This window comes from Ursus americanus, chromosome 3, assembly GCF_024610735.1.
Source record: "Ursus americanus isolate L20-20 chromosome 3, mUrsAme1.1.p, whole genome shotgun sequence".
In the NCBI taxonomy this organism is placed as follows: domain Eukaryota; kingdom Metazoa; phylum Chordata; class Mammalia; order Carnivora; family Ursidae; genus Ursus; species Ursus americanus.
The window spans coordinates 23,389,775-23,408,137 of record NC_142129.1 but is presented as its reverse complement, the minus strand read 5'-3'; the positions used below and the strand labels follow the sequence as shown (position 1 = coordinate 23,408,137).

The 18,363-nt window shown below is 49.2% G+C and overlaps 1 long non-coding RNA gene across 1 annotated transcript; it reads left to right on the top strand.

Annotated features, from left to right (window-relative positions):
* Nucleotides 1-681: 681 nt before the first annotated feature.
* LOC123788988 (uncharacterized) lies at nucleotides 682-17,637 on the top strand. Its single transcript, XR_015723872.1, has 4 exons — nucleotides 682-13,587; nucleotides 14,313-14,810; nucleotides 15,644-15,693; nucleotides 17,510-17,637. It is a non-coding gene; the product is annotated as an uncharacterized LOC123788988 (long non-coding RNA).
* Nucleotides 17,638-18,363: the final 726 nt, after the last annotated feature.

Below are 18,363 nucleotides of genomic sequence, written 5' to 3'. Positions count from 1 at the left end.
AGCCGTCTGTATTTCTGTATTTCTCATCACACATTGACCCTGCTGGCACTTTGGGCTTGGACTTGCAGAGGACTCCAGAGCTGTGAGAATACGAATGTCTGTTATTTGTGGCACCCAGTCTCTGGGGTTCTGTCACTGCAGCTACGAGAAGATGGCTTGTTTTCTCTGTCTGTTTGCTTCTTGGTCCATTTTGCAGTGTAAGACACCTTTCCACAATTCTTCAGACCCTCTCAGCCCTGCCTGAGATTCTCCATGGTCCCAGGGACCCAGCCGTGAGGCCAAAGGGTAGAGTCCCTTAGGCTAAGCCCTCACATGGGCAGATGACCGTGGCCCGGAGACGGAGGTTGAGCCCGGGAGAACTCCGCTCTGTCAGCCTCTAGCTGTAGGACTGGGGGCAAACTTTCATCCCCTCTGTGTCTCTGATTTCATCTGTCAAATGGGGGCAAAAATACTACCCTCCCTTACAGGATTATAGTGAGGAGAAAACAAGATAACGTAACAGTAAGTCCACAGCATAAGGCTCCGGGAGCCATGCTTCCTAAAGCTCCGGCAGCCTGGGGTGCAGCGTGGAGGCTGGAGCCAAGCCCGCTGGGCCTGGCGGGGGTGAGGGTGGGGGGTGTACCTGGGAGGGGAGGGTCTTTCCTCTCCAGGTGACCCACTGGGGGAGGAGCAGGTTATCTGGCTAGGAGGGCCCCTCTTGGCACCCAGACCTGCCCCCAGTGGAATTCTTCTCTCTCCTGATTGTTCCCCAACAGGATGAGGATTTGCTCCTCCAGAGAGCACCATCTGTCTTAATAAATAAGAACGAAGTAAAGGTTTCACACAGAGCCTGGTTCTCAGCAAGCACTCAATAAACATTAACGATTGCTATCTACTCACTTCCCACAAGCCGCTTTCACATCACCCCTCAGAGCAGTTGTGGCCACAGGACCGAGGCATGAATTGGACCCTTTTGACAAGAATGGCGCTGAGTAACTTTATTAATCAACTTGGTTCGGCTTTTTTTCCTTCCTTCCTCCCTTCCTTCCTCCCTTCCTTCCTTCCTTCCTTCCTTCCTTCCTTCCTTCCTTCCTTTTTGATTTATTCATTTATTCTGGAGAGAGAGAGATCATTTGGGAGCAGGGAGGGGGCAGAGGGAGAATCCTAAGCAGACTCCCTGCTGAGTGCGGAGCCCGATGCCAGGCTCGATCCCAGGACCCTGAGACCACGACCTGAGCCGAAATCAAGAGGCAGACGCTCAACTGACTGAGGCACCCAGGCGCCCCTGGTCCAGCTTTTCTTTTTTCTTTTTTTTTTTTTAAAGATTTTATTTATTTATTTGACAGAGATAGAGACAGCCAGTGAGAGAGGGAACACAAGCAGGGGGAGTGGGAGAGGAAGAAGCAGGCTCATAGCAGAGGAGCCCGATGTGGGGCTCGATCCCGGAACTCCAGGATCACGCCCTGAGCCGAAGGCAGACGCTTTAACCGCTGTGCCACCCAGGCGCCCCATGGTCCAGCTTTTCTAAGGGGAATTATGGAAAGGTGTCTTGCACTGCAAAACTGGCCATTAAGCAGAAAAAAACAGGACACAAGCCACCTGCGTTGTAGACTGTGTGGGCTCTGTTCGTGCCAAAGGCTTCTCCAAGCCTTCCCAAACACCTGGGATTAAACAGGTTGAAGCCCCCCTCCCCCAAATGACCCCAGCCAGGGTGTAGCAAAGCCCAGCAGCACTCCTTCCCGACATCTTGATCTTCCTCACCGCACTGGCTGTGGGACAGCTCGGCTTTGTGGTTTTACTGAACCCCAACCTGCTCGCCTCAGGGCTCTCGGGTCCTTCACCGGGAGCCAGGGCACTTGCGACCCGACAGGGAATAGAAAACAAAGCCTGCCCTGACCCAGATGGGAGAAGGAGGTGTGCAGCGGGAAATGGCTGCCCTTACCGTTGGTCTGAACCCAGGGGAGTTTGCCTCACGGAGTCACATTTAATGAGCTGCCACCTTTGGGACCTGCTGCTTCGTGTCTGACTCCCCAGGTCAGACTGAAAAATGACTGTGAGCCCTTTTCTGTTTTCGCGTCCCCGGGATCACGCTGAGCGCACAGGGATGCTCAGAGATTTTGCTCTGTGTCACCTTCGGGTTAGAAGTACTTTCAAAGCCATGCTCTGGGATGGCCTGCTTTATACTTACCAAAGAGCAGGCTTCGCAGAGTCAAATGACAAGAGGGGTCAGTTTAAAATCTAACCTTATCAGGGACCTGGTTGCCAAGGGACCTTTCCGTGCAGATGGCAGATAACTAACTCAGCCGAGAGCTGAGACTGAGAAAGGAATTCAGGTAAGGAAAATCTTCCTGCTGATTCAGAAAAAGGCAGTCTCAAGTTTCGAATATTCTGGAAATATCACACGTTACTATAATTTACTCTCTCTCTTTCTCCCTGCAGACTACAAGGAAACAGGGCTAAGACTCAAACAAAAACACAAGAAACCAAAGCCTTCTTCTGAGAAGTTGTAAGAGGCCAGGAGAGGTCCTTAATTAAACATCAGAGATCAAGGTGGGAGAAAAGCTCCCTACCAGGGCTCTTGACAGATCCCATCAGCTTTGGCACACAGCTAAGAAAGTTTAATCAGGGTCGATGAATTCTGCCTGAGCCGCAGGCGGACCAGGATTACACGAGCTAAAGGACAGCAGCACTAGTAACGCAGATGCCGGTTCACGCCTCAGTGCCGCCATTTCTTTGCATTGAACCCCAACCGCATAGCCTATTTTAATATATTTTTTCTTATTTGTTCTTGATTATTTTAACAAAAAGCTCTATTTTAACTTACTGAAAGAACACCAATGCCATTAGAAAAGCACACTCCAGGTGCGCCTGGGTGACTCGCTTGGTTAAGTGTCTGCCTTCGGCTCAGGTCATGATCCCAGGGTCCTGGGATCGAGCCCCGCGTTGGGCTCCCTGCTCAGCAGGGAGTCTGCTTCTCCCTCTGCCTCTCCCCTGATTCGTTCTCTTTCTCTCACTCTCTCTTTCTCAAATAAATAAATAAAATCATTTCTAAAAGGAGAAGAAAAGCACACTTCAGTTCCTAACGCTTTCAGGCAATCATGCAATTCAAGCCCAGCTATCTGGTGACCGGTGTGTTGTAAGCAAGGCGAGGGACCTCGGAGGACCCAGATGATGCCTGAGGCACTGGTGATGGGAACCCACGGAGTTCTGGTAAGTGCTCTAATGCTTGACAAATACTTATTAAGAAACCCCACCTGGGAAGGGACTAGATGTAAAAGCCTGAAAACACCGACAGCCAATGTTCTAACGATGAGTGAATGAGCAGTGAGGGGGGATCAGACACAGTGTTACCCTGGGGCGATGCTCGTGAGCTTGGGCCACAGTGGGGGTAAAGGGTCCAGGCCGAAGGGCCAGAGGGAGGCCCGAGACTGCGGGCAGATCCCGCTCCTCCGGCTCCATTTGTTTAGATGGAAGGGATGACGGGAATGTTCCCTCAAATCCTCAGCTACACAAACCACTCCGCCTTCAGCGGCGGGCAAAGATGTCCCGTGCCCTGTGAGGTGGGACCCCGTGGAGTGAGATTCTTGGGGTGCTGAGATACCCTGGGGCAATTCCTTTGGCTCCAAGAGGTAGGAAAGGAAACACTGGGGTCCTGACAAAGAGATCGCAAAGCACCCTGTGTCCAAAGCGCTTATACCCGTGTGTCCCCCACATTGCCGGCCCTCGGCTCCACGAGGCTCTCCGTGTGGCTGAGAGCAGAGCTGCCAGGTGCTGTCTCCGGACTGAAGCCTGGAGGAAGGGCCTCGGACATACCGGCTCTCTCTGTGTCGCCCCGGTGGCCACAGAGGCCACACGTGGACACGCCAGGGCAGGACGTGGAGCAGAGCTCCGCCACCAGCCCAAGTCACACCCCAACAAGCCTGCTAGGGGTTCCTGCAGGGTAGCCCCACCTGGCCTAGCCGACACATCCCACACGCCTGGTTCCTGGTCAGTCCCGGCAGTCAGGCTAGAAGGCCACAGAGCCTCTCCCCGTGATTCTGGGAGGGAACTTGAAGAAATCGCTCCTCTGCTCTGGGTATCATTTCCTCGTGGGGAAACTTCAGAGTTGGGTAAGTTGACTTTTCCGCTCTGTCATTCTCTACTTTTGTATTTTTGCAAATGTCAGTCTAATGCTGACTGGAAAGTTACTAGGTACCAGGACTAGTGTCTGTCTTTCCCTATCTATCTACCTGCCTCTCTATCCCTCCAGCTACCTAGCAACCCATCCATCCTCCCATGTGACTCCTACTTCATTATAAAGGGGGCTGAGACAGCTGGAATGGCGTTTGGCACGCAGCAGTTTGCCTCCCCTTCCCTGCGCCCCAGGGACCCCAGCTATCCTTGGCTGTGATTGTTAATTTCAGGTGTCAACCGGGCTGGGCCAAGGTGCCTGGAGAGTTGGTCACACCTTCCTTATTCAGGGAGGGGTAGGGGTTTCTGAGAGGGTGTTTTTTGGATGAGATTAACATTTAAATCGGCAGACTTGAAGAAAAGGAGATTGCCCTCTCTCACGTAGGTGGGCCTCCCCTAATCAGTCGAAGGCCTAAGTAGAACAAAAAGACCAACCATCCCCCAAGTAAGAGAGATTTCTCCAACAGACGGCTTTCAGACTCCAGCTGGAATGTCTGTCCTTCTGGGCCTCCAGCCTGCCAGTTCACCCTGCAGATTCTGAGTTTGTCAGCCTCCATAACCACGTGAGCCAACTCCTTACTATATCATCCTTTTGATTGTGTTTGTCTGGAAAGCCCTAATGAATACACTTGCTCAGGGAAAAGAAAAGAATGGGTCGCTGGGCTCGAATGTGGAGAAAGGAGGGGAGCCAAGCCAGGGACATCTCAAAGGGACCAGGAGCCCAGATTCATGAGCCGATCCCCACGTCCATTTTTCAAAACATTATGCCACCCCCACCCCCAATACATGTCTTTTAGCAACCAGTGTGTGAGTGGCTTGGGGCTTTAGGGCAAAGCTCCCTGAAGCCTGCTTGCCAGGGATCACAGCCACCTTCTCTCTGTGGGCCCCGCCCTAAAGGAAAGCCTGCTCTTAGGCTGGAGAACAGGGACTTAGGTGGTGGGGAGACGTAAGCTGTTAACCAGTCCAACCTCAGGATCAGTAATGACAAGGTCTGCCTCCCCTTCACCCTGGGTTGCGGGGAGGATGAGCAGAGAACAATGGAGGTGAAGCGCTAGGTGAATGGGGAAGTGCATTGCAAGTATGGGGAGAGCCATTCATTTCACAAGCCCACTTTCTGACCAGAGCTGTGCTGGGGACAGAAACCCAGGCATGAAAGATGCGATCTGTTCTCAAGGAGCTCTCTGGCCCCGGGTGAGACAGACCCACAGACAGTAGAGTCTAATAGGGTGTGGCGAGTGCTGTAACAGACACATGTCCTGGGTGAGATGCTCATAGTTCGGGGAGAGGGACTCCTTCCTCATCCCAGAGTGGTGGAAGAGGGCTTCCTGTAGGAGGTGACCTTCCTGAAGGATGGGCAGAATTTAGCCAGATGAGGGAAAAGGGGGGAGGGTGTTCCAGACAGAGGGACCTGTAGGAGCAAAAGCATGGAGGTGTGAGAGAGTTGACCTGTTTGCAGTTATGGCCCCCAGCCCCAGCAGCCAAGTTTTGGGCCAGAAACATAAGGAACAGAAGATAAGGGTACAGCCTAGAGGATGTGAAGAGGCAGGTGGAGGCTGCTTCCCGGTCCCATGAGGACCAGGCCCTGTCAATACATCATCTCACTGTCAGGGACCCTCCCTCTCTGCTGTCACTGGCTAGGACCAAGAAACCGCTGGACTTCCCCACAGCCGCGGCTCGCAAGCTGGGATCTCATGGAAACCTCCCCTCTGTACCAAGTGCAAGAACACACACCTCCCCCCCACATACACACATGTGACACTTAGACACAACGAAACGTGCTCAGAGACACATGTGGGTGCAGAAATTTAAGATCCTGACCTAAATTTCCTGACATGAATACAAAAGAGCACACACTCACAAGCACACACTAAAATTGCAAGGTCCTCTCAAAATTTGCCAACACAAACCAAATGCTGTCATAGCCCTTGCCTATCAGAACAGTTCTTCCCTCCCCTCTAACCCCCCTCTGGACCCAGAAGCACCCCTCACCCCCTCAGCCCGTTAGCAATCCCTGCATCCCACCAACCCCACTGCCCCATCGCCCCCTCCTGGGAGGCTCTGGCGGCTTACTGGCAAAGTGAACAGTAGGAGCTGGAGAAGGGTGAGCAGTAATTGTGCTGTGCTTTGCAACCCCCTCAACTCCCCAATTTTTTTTTCTGGAGAATACTTAGCAGTGAAGCCTAATTTATGAAGTCCCTAAAGATTTGAACTTTCCACAGAGTTGGCTGCGGCTTGCAGTGGGTTAGAGTCACTGGAGTGGAGCAGAAGGCAGGAGCTGGGCTGGGGCAGGCGGGCAGACGAGCGCCACAGCCTGGGAGCCCCACCGGGCCAGGGGCCCCAAACCGCCTTCCTCCCCAGCAGGGAGCTGAGAGCCACCCAGATCATGTTGGGGATGGGAGGATGGGGCAGGGTGACACAGGGCACAGAAAGAGTCGAGGGAGCGAGTTGAGGGAGGCAGAGGGACCTGGGGATCAGCGACCACCCATTCCTGCTAACACCCTAGACTAATCCGAAAATTCCCCAAGCGCCGTCCACCCTGCTCCCTCCCCAGGTCGCAAGATCTAATACAGTTTAAGACTATTGACACTCACACCCCTTCCCCATCAGGCACCCCCAGAGGGCAAAGCAGAGATCTGTGGGGCAGATAGAAATAAAAAAGAAGAGGCTTAATCCTCCCAGTTGAGAAAATGGCAAAGACTTCCCCACTCCCACCCCTTTCCCTTGTCTTAGAGCGTATACTTAAGAAAATTTGTAAGTGGAAATGCTTTCTCTGTCTCTTTGAAATGGAAGTAAATCTTTCAAAAGCTACATAAGCCTCTTGCCAGCTTTAGGACCCAGGCCTGCCTTTCCCCAGGACCCAGGAACCATTTCTCTGAAACACAATCATCTGGGAAGACAGCCCCCCATCTCCTAGTTTCTGTGGGAGGCTGGCACCCGAACTTCGGCTTCAAGTTGCAAAATCAGCTCTTGTCATAAAGAGATGAGAAGTTTATTTTTCTTTGAATAGAAGCAATTAGCAGACACAGATGGCCAGCCCCCAAGCCAGGGGAATCCAGGTTGAGCTATCAAGTTTTCTCACCTGATGGGTCGTAGCTGCTTATATAAAAGGGAAACGTCTCTCTCTCCGTCTCTGCCATCTTTTAGCAGATTGCCTGCAATGTGCAACCCATTCCGGTTTAATGCTGATTCAATAAGAAAACTTATTTTCTTTCTCTTCTACCTCTGTGGAGAGGTTGATTGGGTTGGGAGATTTTTTGTCCCATACTTTCCTAAAGAGAGCTCAAGGCAAGGCTCAGCCTGGGCCCATCAGGAGGAGGGAGGCCAAGGAGATACTTTCAGCCTGAGTGTCACCTGGAGGGAACAGGGTCAAGTCAACTGGAGACTGGGGGACAGCCTTGGCAGCTGGCCCGGGTCCTCCAGTCCGCAGCCTGCCCTCCTCCGGGAGCTCTTTGCCCTGGCCTAGCTCCCTTTCCTGCATTGACTGATAATCTTTTGTTTCCCCCCCAGAATCGCAATCCTATTCAGCAGTTCCCTCCCTGCTTTGCATACAAAGTCTGCACACAATAGAGGCTCGGAGGAGGCTACAGATTCCGGTTCTCTCTTTCTGCCGAGTTCCCTTTGTTCCTATGGTGAACCTCATTCATCTGGACCTCATTCATGACAAATTTTTTAAATCACTTTTCTATGCCAAGCCTAAAGTGCACTTTGCTTTTTCTGTGAAGAAAGATTATGTCAAGTAAATTTGTCAACGAATTTGCAGGGAAGCATTTATTGCAGGGAAGCATTTAATTGACTTGAGAGTAAGACTTTTCCTGAGCATTTAATGATGTCTTTGCACACTGGATTGTGGGATGTCGATCCTTTTCGCCTTTGTCCTTCCTGCGGGCAGCTGGCCAGGAATCCCACGAAGGGTAGATCCCCTCACCGGGTTCCTGAGGGCATGGCCCCGGAGAGGCCATTTGGTTCAAGCCTCTGGACTAATTCTCGACACTGGCTGCACTTTTCTCTATCTGCCTTGGGGGCTTTAAAAATACATCTGCTTGGGGCGCCTGGGTGGCACAGCGGTTAAGCGCGTCTGCCTTCGGCTCAGGGCATGATCCCGGCGATCTGGGATCGAGCCCCACATCAGGCTCTTCTGCTATGAGCCTGCTTCTTCCTCTCCCACTCCCCCTGCTTGTGTTCCTTCTCTCGCTGGCTGTCTCTATCTCTGTCGAATAAATAAATAAAATCTTAAAAATAAATAAATAAATAAAAATAAATAAATAAAAATACATCTGCTTAATGCACAGATTCCACGGCAGAGGTCCTGTCTTCAGTGATCTGTGGTGGTGTCCAGGGCAGCCGTCTCTCTTAAAAAGCTCCTGGGTGGTTCCAAGGTGAGGTGGGGGGAGCCCCTGTCACTTCCATCAGGGCTCTCCCTGGGAAGGCCCCGGGGTGAGGGCTGAGAGGCAGCGTGGCACGGGTCAGGCCGTCTCCACCAGGCTGCTCATTAAAGCTCCTGGGGAGCTTTTAAAAAGTACGGATGGCTGGCACCAAGCCTAGTGATTCTGATTTTATTAGGCTCCGTTGAGACCTGGGCCCCGGAAGCCACTGATATGCAGCCGGGGCCAGAACCACCTGGACGGGGAAAGAACCCTAACTACAGTCAGACTGGCCAGAACTAGAATTGGGGCTCTGCTGGGCGACTACGAGCAAGTTAATTAACCTCTCTGAGCCTCGACTTTCTCATTCTTAACATTGGAACAAGGGCACAGCGTGGGTTACATATCTCAGTAACTCTCCCTCTTGCAAATTTACTCTCAGTAATTAACTGTTCTACCGATGCAAATTCAGTTTTTATTAGCAAAAAGGCACAGATTTTGAGATGAGGAACCTAGGATGCCAGGGCCTCTGTCCTCCCAGCCTTTGGGGAGGCCATGACGGTGGCTCCTTATCTCTAAAAGCCCCATCTCATGGTGCTGGCACTTCTGAATCGAATTTCGGTTCATTAAACCCTCTCTGGGGGCGCCTGGGTGGCACAGCGGTTAAGCATCTGCCTTTGGCTCAGGGCGTGATCCCGGCGTTGTGGGATCGAGCCCCACATCAGGCTCCTCTGCTATGGGCCTGTTTCTTCCTCTCCCACTCCCCCTGCTTGTGTTCCCTCTCTCGCTGGCTGTCTCTATCTCTGTCGAATAAATAAATAAAATCTCTAAAAAAAAAAGAAAGAAAGAAAGAAAGAATCGTATTTGTATTCCAAAATATGGAGCAGCTTGCCTCAGGAAATGAGCCTCAAACTTAAAATCGGATCCTGTGGGTTCTACACAATTTGTGTGCCTCTGGTCAGTGCCCCTCACCCATGCCAGCCTCCATTTGCTCAGCTAAATTTTAGATCGAAAACCTGAAAACTGAGGTTGAAAGTACGGCTGCGCCTGCGAAGGGTGCGCGCTTGCACAGCTCGTGCCCGATGCCAACAAGCTCGCGCGAGCAGGTGTGGCTCGCATCCACGCTGCCCGGGTCCTGAACCTGCTGGGGGAACTGGGCTCTGCCAGGTGTAGAGAAGGACGAAGATAAAATAGATGTGGATTCTGCCTGTCTACCCTCAAATAGATTGTGGTTTGGAAGTTCCAGTAAGCCACGCACGTAAGTGACCCTAAGGCAGTGGGAAAGCCGGCGGCTAGGGTCAGGGCCCCGCGCTAGAGGAGGTCGCATTTGTAACTGCTTTGAGGAGGAGCAGAGCGGAGTTCATGCGGCCGGAAATGCCTTCCTGCCAATGGCAAGGATGCCTAAGATGTGAATGGAGACACGATGTGAGTGAAGGGGGTATAGAGAGAATCGATAGGAAATAGATGGGAAAGGCAGGCCGGCCGTTCGTTGGGGGCCTTGGATTACCTTAGGGTGTTCCTACAGGTGAAACCGCTGTTTGAAAGGTGTGCATGTTTTAAGGCCTTTGGTACATATTGCTCAAGCAGCCTCCAGGAAAGACACTCTGCTGGCAGTAAAGTGGGTGCCAGCCGCCTCGACCTTGACCTGAAAATGCAGGACAAGCAAATAGAGAGGCTGTGAGTTGGGGTAGAGTTTGTCATGTCAAACATTTTCCAGCCCCCAGACTGGTTGTGGGCATGCAGAGGTGGACAGACACGTCCCTGCCCTTGGGGAGCTCTGTCTGCTGGGATAGACAGAGCACTGTCTAGAGGCGTGAGCAAAGCTGGGGCTCCCTTGAAAGCTACAAGCAGGTTTTGAGCTGGAAAGTGTCTTTCCTGAGTCCTTTCTCTTTGAGGCACCACACTCACGTCTACGGAGTCCCTCAGATTCCACCAGTTGTCATCAGCTTACCTGGCTCTCAAGGGACAGCGACGTTTTTTGGTTTTACATCAGCTGACACGACTTTCTGCCACCTTCCTTGTCCCAGCCACTTTCCTTTGCCGTGGGGGAGTTTCTAAGGTGCTTGTTGGTATCTGCCCAGCTCCCTACCTGGCCTTCTCAGGTGCACGGGTAGGAAAGTGGCCTCATCTGGGGAGCCTAGCAGTAGGTATCCAAGGCCTTAGAATAGGCATACCTGCTCGCCCAGGCTTTAGGAATGATCCCAAGGAAGTAAGCGTGAATATGTGAAAGATTTATCTACAAGATTATGCATGAGAGCCTTGTTTATGAGATGGAAAAAAAATCATCAAAAAGGATTTAAATTTTCAACCATAAGAGATAGGTCAAATAATTTATGGCATAAGTTGCACGATGCTAGCATCATAAAGTACATTATGGAAGAATACTTAACGACATGAAAAGAAAGTTGAAAACAATTGAAAATATCGCATTGCAAAATAATATGCATTGGTTGATCGTATTCGTGATAGCAAAAAGTATCTGTGCACATCTAGGAAGACACAAGAAGGAGGGAAAAGTCATGCATAAAAAATATAGAACATTGGTGATTCCAGGGTAGGGGAATTATCAGAAATTTAAAGTATCTTCTCTGGATGTTTTCTAGGCTTATTACTTGTATAATCAGAGTAAAAGATACCCAATTTTTCAAGTGTAATAAAGTGACATCTTCCTGGGCACAGGACAAGACATGCCCAGGCAGGGGCCAGGTGCTAGGGAGCCACATTTCTGGGAGCAGGCCCAGCCCAGGAGGGTCCTCCAGAGCTCCTGGATGCTAGACCATGCTGCTTAGCCACGCACGGTGCCACGCAGCAACCCCACTCATGCAACGTCCTGCAGAAATGTGCTTGGCAGCCTTGCCTCAGCCCTGGGCACGCAGGTCTTCCCGCCCTTCAGCCTCATGACAGGCCACGATGGGACAAACCAGGACTCAGGCCCGCGAGTCCCATCGAGGCAGAATGCATGGATTTTCTGGTCACTTTGTTCCATTCAGCTGAGCAAGCACATTTGAACTCCTTCTCTCCCCTACTGCTCAGCCCGTACAAACCCGGAGCCTTCTTCAGGGAGCCTTCCAGACTGACCCCACCGTGCAGTGTGCTCTGAATGGCCCTGCGCTCGTTAATAAGTACCATTTGTAGAGTGGTATCCGAGTGCTTTGCCTGAAGGAGCACAAGCTGCGCTCACAACATCCCTATGAGCCGGCACTGCAACGCTCTCGTCACAAACCAGGAGGCTGGGGTAGACGGAGGCTGAGTGACTTACCCCAAAGCGTGTGCTAATAAATGGCAGAGTCAGGATTCAACCCCGGGCAGTGTGGCCCTAAGGCCAGCCCTCAGAGACACCATGCCACACAGGCCCTCTGGCAGACAATCGATGTCGCCAGTCATGTTTCCATGGTGATTTTGAATTGTTCCAGATTGTTCCTGGAAGACTGAATTCCTCAAGGGTCCCTGAGGAGGTGCTGCACACCCAGCATAATTGCTAATCTAACGGCAGGGGAAGGGGGTGTGTCCTCCCGAGCCAGCCTCCAGCTGCTGGAGACAGATCTACAGACGATTCTGCAAGGAGCCTGGTAAAGCACCTCCTTCAGGGACCCACCCTGCGCTGAAGACTCTGGAAGCCGCAGGGTGCATCCGTGCTCAGCCTTCTCCTGGGCCCGAAGGCTTCTCGCTGTCTCTCTGCAGCATGTTCCCAGCCTGTTCAGTCCCCAGGTTCCTGGGGAGGGTCCAGCTCTACAAAGGATTGTGGCCCGAGTCCTTCCACTCCAGCTGGGAGGAGAGAAAGAGCATGCAGCCCAGAGCGCGAGCCTGTTGGAGTCGACCTCTTGGCTGTCATTTCTTTCTTTAGAGTTTCCAGGCTGGATTCCAGCCCAGGATGGAAGAGGCTGTTACCACGTCTGGGCAAATCAGCACAACCATATTAACAGGGTTATCTCAGCGTGGCGGGGATTAGGGATGGCTTTTTTCGTGGCTTTGCTTCTTTGCATTTTCTGATTTTCTGCAGTGAACATGATTATTTGGGCAATTAAATAATTAAAGGCAGGGGGCAGTGGCGGTACTGTTCTTACTGTGCCCTTCCCAGGGCTCTTCCCCCGACCCTCTGTAGACTGCTGAGCTCCAGGACACCCTCTACTTTGTGGGGCTTCCTCCGAGCTCCTCCTGACCTTTACCCCAGCAGCCCCTATTCTTTCACACACACACGCCCCCACTGCACACCACTGGAACCTTACAGATTACAGAGTATTTCACAGTTTCCAGCCTCCTGCTCCCCACAACCCCATGACTTTCCTGTCTTTGAAGATGATGCCTGGAACCACGTGTCCATCCTTGGCCCCTCACGTGGACTCCAGCCCCCAATTCACTGCCAGACATCTGCAACCGGATTTTCCAAACAGTCACGGTCACAAGCACCGTGGCCCCAGCCTGCTCTCTCCCCTCCACGCCCGGGTACCTCCCATTCTCCTCTTCTCTGACCGCAACACCGTCACTGACTGGTAGGCTTACGGAATCAAGGCTGCTTTTCCCTCCTAGGGTTGGTCATTCAGAACTGGTGTTCTGGTCTTCAAAATGTCTCTTGGCTCTTCTCCTGTCACCCCACACCCCACACAGGCTCCAGAACTATTGCAGAGGTCCGAGAATCTTACTCATTTTTTCATCTCCGGGATCTAGCCCAGGGCCCAGCATATGTATGCTGTCTGTATGTGTTTCCTGGTTAAGTGAATAAATGAACAAATGGGGGAAAAAATCTTTTCTAATTTGTCTCCTCAATTTTAGTGTTTTCCTTGCAATCCTTCCTATATTTCTCTGCCAGTTGAATCTCCCCACATGGTGACTTGGCCATGTGAACCCTTCACATGCTGCCTTTAATGGCTCCCATCCTATCAAGGTCCTCTGAAAATCCAGCCCCTCTTTACCTTCTTTTGTAAAGGATTTGATCTCTCTCCCTGAGTCTCTCCTCCAGCTGACCTGGCCTTCAGATGTGATCCCATGGGAGGTAGCAGACCTCGTGGTGGGCTGTATGTCCACCTGGGACACTGGCTGGCTCTCCAGCCCTGCTTCACTTCACCCCAACCTGCAAGAGGTATGTTTTCATGAAGTCACTGTTGTTCACAGTCAGCAATGGATAATCCATGGGTATTTATTGAGGGCCCACTATGAGCCCACTGCTAAAATTAGGAAACAAACACTTGCTCAGAATTCTTTTTCACAGTTTACAGAGCCCTTACTCTGTATCAGGTCCTGAGCTGGGACTGAGCAGACCTAGTCTTGACCCTCATGGAACTTACATGCTCATGATGCACACAGAAATATAGACAAATTCGTAATCAACTGATTGATCAATTGATTGATTATACTTTTTGGTTGGTTCTATGTAGAAATAACCAGGGTCCTCTGACATGATAACAGGGGGAACATCAGTCATCAGCAGAAGTAACTTAGAGCACACACGCATCTCACAGGCATTGGAGAACGCCTGCCACGTAGCAGGTGCTGTGTCAGGGCTGGGGGCAGTGAGGTGAAGAAGATATGGTCTTTGCCCTTGGGGAGCCCCCGTAAGGGGTCACGTACATACCAAAAGAACCAATCCAGTCCGCCTCCCATACACATATTTAATATGAATGTTATTTAATAGACCTATTATTTGACTGAAGTATCCAGTTGCTTTTACAGTCCAATTTATAGGTCTATTTCGACTCCTCTTCAATGTAGCTGGTAAGGCCTATTTCATTCTAGAGAAGCTTCTTAGGGCTACCTAAAGTCAGAACAGAGATTTAACCGTTGTCTGCCTTTCTTCTCCCTCAACAGGGCACCACCAGGGGCTCTGCAAAGCACTGGGCTCTGTGAGGCCACCTTCAGACCCAGCGCACCCTTGCCAGCAGGCAGCTCTTGGCTGACATCAGCGCAGAACTACAGGGGCCACCTTGACTGACAGCTGTGGCATCCAATGACACCACTTGCTGGGCAAGTCCTTTGATCATACTGAAGCTCAGGCCTGTAACACGGAAATGAGACCCGCCCCACCTCTTTCTGTGGGTTGCTGTCAAAATCAAATGGGATCATAGAAGTGCTTTGAAAAAGAAAAAGCAATATTCAAATATAAAATGCTAGATTACCTTTTTTTTTTTTGTGAAGGTTGTCAGGGCTCAAACAAAAAAGATTTTTCAGTTTTACCATTTAATAATAAATCAAGTCTATCAGAAGCTTGATAACACACCAGAGCTGGATACAGCAAGCGCTATCTGTTGTGTACCCAAGAGCCATTTCTACTCTCCTTCCAAGCTCATGGAACCCTAATTCTTTCAGGTAAGGACAGAGCTTTCCTTCATCCACCTCGATCCGCCTCAGCCCCAGGGGGAGACTTATGATTGGTCTAAATCAGTCATGGCAATCACATTCTACTATGCCAGTGATTGGTCTAGGGGTGGGCGTAAGTCCCAGTTCTGGTCAATGAGAAATAAGGGAAAATGTGACTTCCCTGCCCCAACTTGAAACAGAATTTCAAGAAAAGAAAACCTTTTGCCTCTGTCTTACTGGGCAATCATGTGAGGACATGATGCCTGAAGGGGTAGGATCTATCTTGCAACTGTGAAGCAATAAAGCACAAGGACACAATGGAAGAATAGAAGATCAGAGAGAGCAGGATTCCCTTCTTCTTCTTCCTCTTCTCCTTCTTCTTCCCCTTCCTCCTCCTCTTCCTCCTCCTCTTCTTCATCTCCTTCTTCTTCTTCTTCTTCTTCTTCTTCTTCTTCTTCTTCTTCTTCTTCTTCTTCTTAAGTCTTGCTTCTGAATTTTATTACAGAGTCAAACAAAGCACAGTCAGATGAGGAAATGGAACATTTATGTGTGAATCTCTTAGTCAGAAAAACTGTAACTGAACCAACAAAATCTGTTCATACGTACATCTTTGTGCCTGTGATCCAGGCACGTTTAGAAGGAGCAGGAGCCTTGATGACGTCACTGAGCTCCTACGGCACCTGCCCTCCTCCAGGCTTCTGGTTATAAGAGATAACCAAACGCTGTTCATGCGAAAGTCCCTGTTACTTGTAGTTATTTGCATATGTAAATTGTGCAATCTCTACAGAATGTAACTTGGCCGTGTATTTGTATTTGAATGTACATCCCCTTTGACTCAACAGTGCTGCCACGGAATTATCAGAATTTCTCCCACAGACATACTCACACATAGGTAAGTATACTTATTTTTTTTTAAAGATTTTATTTATTTATTTATTTGACAGAGATAGAGACAGCCAGTGAGAGAGGGAACACAAGCAGGGGGAGTGGGAGAGGAAGAAGCAGGCTCATAGCATAGGAGCCTGATGTGGGGCTCAATCCCATAACGCCGGGATCACGCCCTGAGCCGAAGGCAGACACTTAACCGCTGTGCCACCCAGGCGCCCCGGTAAGTATACTTAAATCACTATATTTGCTTGTGTTGAAATGTAATTACATGAAATATTAATTCATTTAATTAAATCTATGGATTCAAACATCATGTATGCAACAATATGGTTAGATTAATGACAGTGCATCCATAAGATGAGACATATGCCTTTAAAAAGATGGGCACAGCTCTGTGTGTGCTGGTAAGAGATTATGTTTGAGATCATTAAGGTATACATACACTGGTAAGAAGTGATATTCTGGATATAGTAAATGGAAAAAGTGAGATTAATAATGGTTGAAGCTGGATGATGGGTGCGTGGGGATTTGTTAGGTCATGTTTTCTTGTAAGTGTATTACAGAGATTTGAAGTTCGCCAAAATAAAAAAATTTCAAGACAAGGGACAGGAAGAGTAGTGTGTTTGCTATGACATTATTTGTGTGGGTTTTTTTTTTTTTAAGCAAACAGATGAAGGATAGAACGTGAATATCCATAGAAGGACACACCAGAAACTGGTAACAATAGTTGCTACGAGGGAAAGAGGGAGGACTGAGAAGAGACGGAGTTTTCATATCTCTTTGTCCTTTTTTGAATTAAAAAAATAAAATAATATTTTATTAAAAATAAAATAATAGGGGCACCTGGGTGGCACAGGGGTTGGGCGTCTGCCTTCAGCTCAGGGCGTGATCCCGGCGTTATGGGATCGAGCCCCACATCAGGCTCTTCCGCTATGAGCCTGCTTCTTCCTCTCCCACTCCCCCTGCTTGTGTTCCCTCTCTCGCTGGCTGTCTCTATCCTGTCGAATGAATAAATAAAATCTTTAAAAAAAAAATAAAATAAAATAAAATAATATAAAGATTTATTTTTTAGAGATTTTATTTATTTATTTGAGAGAGAGAGAGGTGAAAGAGAGCAAGAGAACAAGCCAGGGGAAAGGCAGAGGGAGAGAGAAACAGACTCCCTGCTGAGCAGAGAGCTGGACGTGGGACTTGACCCCACGAACCTGGGATCATGACCTGAGCTTAACTGACTGAGCCACCCGGGCGCCCCAAAATAACGTAAAGATTTATTAATTAACCAAGTGTAGGTGATGGATAGACAGACAGAGAGGCAGTCCATATCCTTGCAATGTGGCCTCAGGTGCTGCTTCATTTTCATGCAAGAGATCTGTTCAAATCCAGCCTGTGACCCCGAAGATGGTGCGCTGAGACGAATAACCCCAGGCTGCCATGGGGTCTGTAAATAAGCTAAGCCCTTACTTGGAGCCAAGTTATAAAGATGCTGGGGACAAGGAAAACTTGATGGCAGTGATGCAACAGCCGCTACATGAAAACAACACAGCACCATAAAATATTTCTCTTTAAAACGTAATTCCATTGTAGACACTTTCTAAAAGCAGAAAAGCACAAAAAAAAAGATTAAACATCATTTCTAATCCCACTCCCAAAAGCGATACCGTGTATTTTGGTGTGAATGTGTGTGATCGGAAAACACCATTTTATAATTGGATTCTTTCTTTCTTTCTTTCTTTCTTTCTTTCTTTCTTTTCTTTTCCTTTCCTTTCCTTTCTTTTCTTTTCTTTTCTTTTTTTCTTTTCTTTCTTTCTTTCCTCTTTAAGTCATCTCTGCACCCAGCGTGGGGCTCGAACTCACAACCCCGGGATCAAGAGTCGCGTGCTCCTCCGACTGACCCAGCCAGAAGCCCTGTAATTGGATTCTTTCCAGTTCACAAAATAGAATTATTTTCCTGCATCATTAAATATTCTATTTTGCAACATAATTTTTAATGTGTGCTTACTGTTCTTATGTGGCTTTTCAATAATCTTATTAATTTCTTATGTTGGACATTTAGTTGGTTTCCCACCTTTTCGATGGCAATACAATTACAAATCACAGGCAATGCTAACACTTTCTGACCTCCACAAATATTAGCTCAACTTCCTTTCTTCCTTCCTTCTATAAATAGTTATTAAATAAGTACAAAATAACCTGGCTCAAGCAAAGCAACTATGAAGGACATTTTTGAGATATTTGGGGGAATCTGAATGTAGAGTTGCTTTTTTGGGATGCTAAGGAATTATGTGACAATGGTCTTGTGGTTCTGGGGAAATGCTTCCTTGTTTTTTAGATACACACAGTGAAGTACTTAAGGATGAAATGTCACGATGCTTGCAATTTGCTTTAAAATACTTTGGCCAAAAAGTCCATGAAGCAAATACGGGAAATCCAGATGATGGGTATATTGCCTGCTTTTCTGTATGTTTGAAATTTTCATTTAAAAATATGTTTTAAAAATGAAATATGCCATGCTAGGTTCTGGACTATGAGCTGGAGACAGAGCAGTGAACAAAACAGACCCTTGTGGTCCTGGCGGGGCATGTTTCCATCAGAAAGTCTCCAATGTGATCTGATGGTGTCGCCAGGACCTGTGTCAGCCTAGCGTTCCTCGTCCCCTCCACACCATCATCACTGC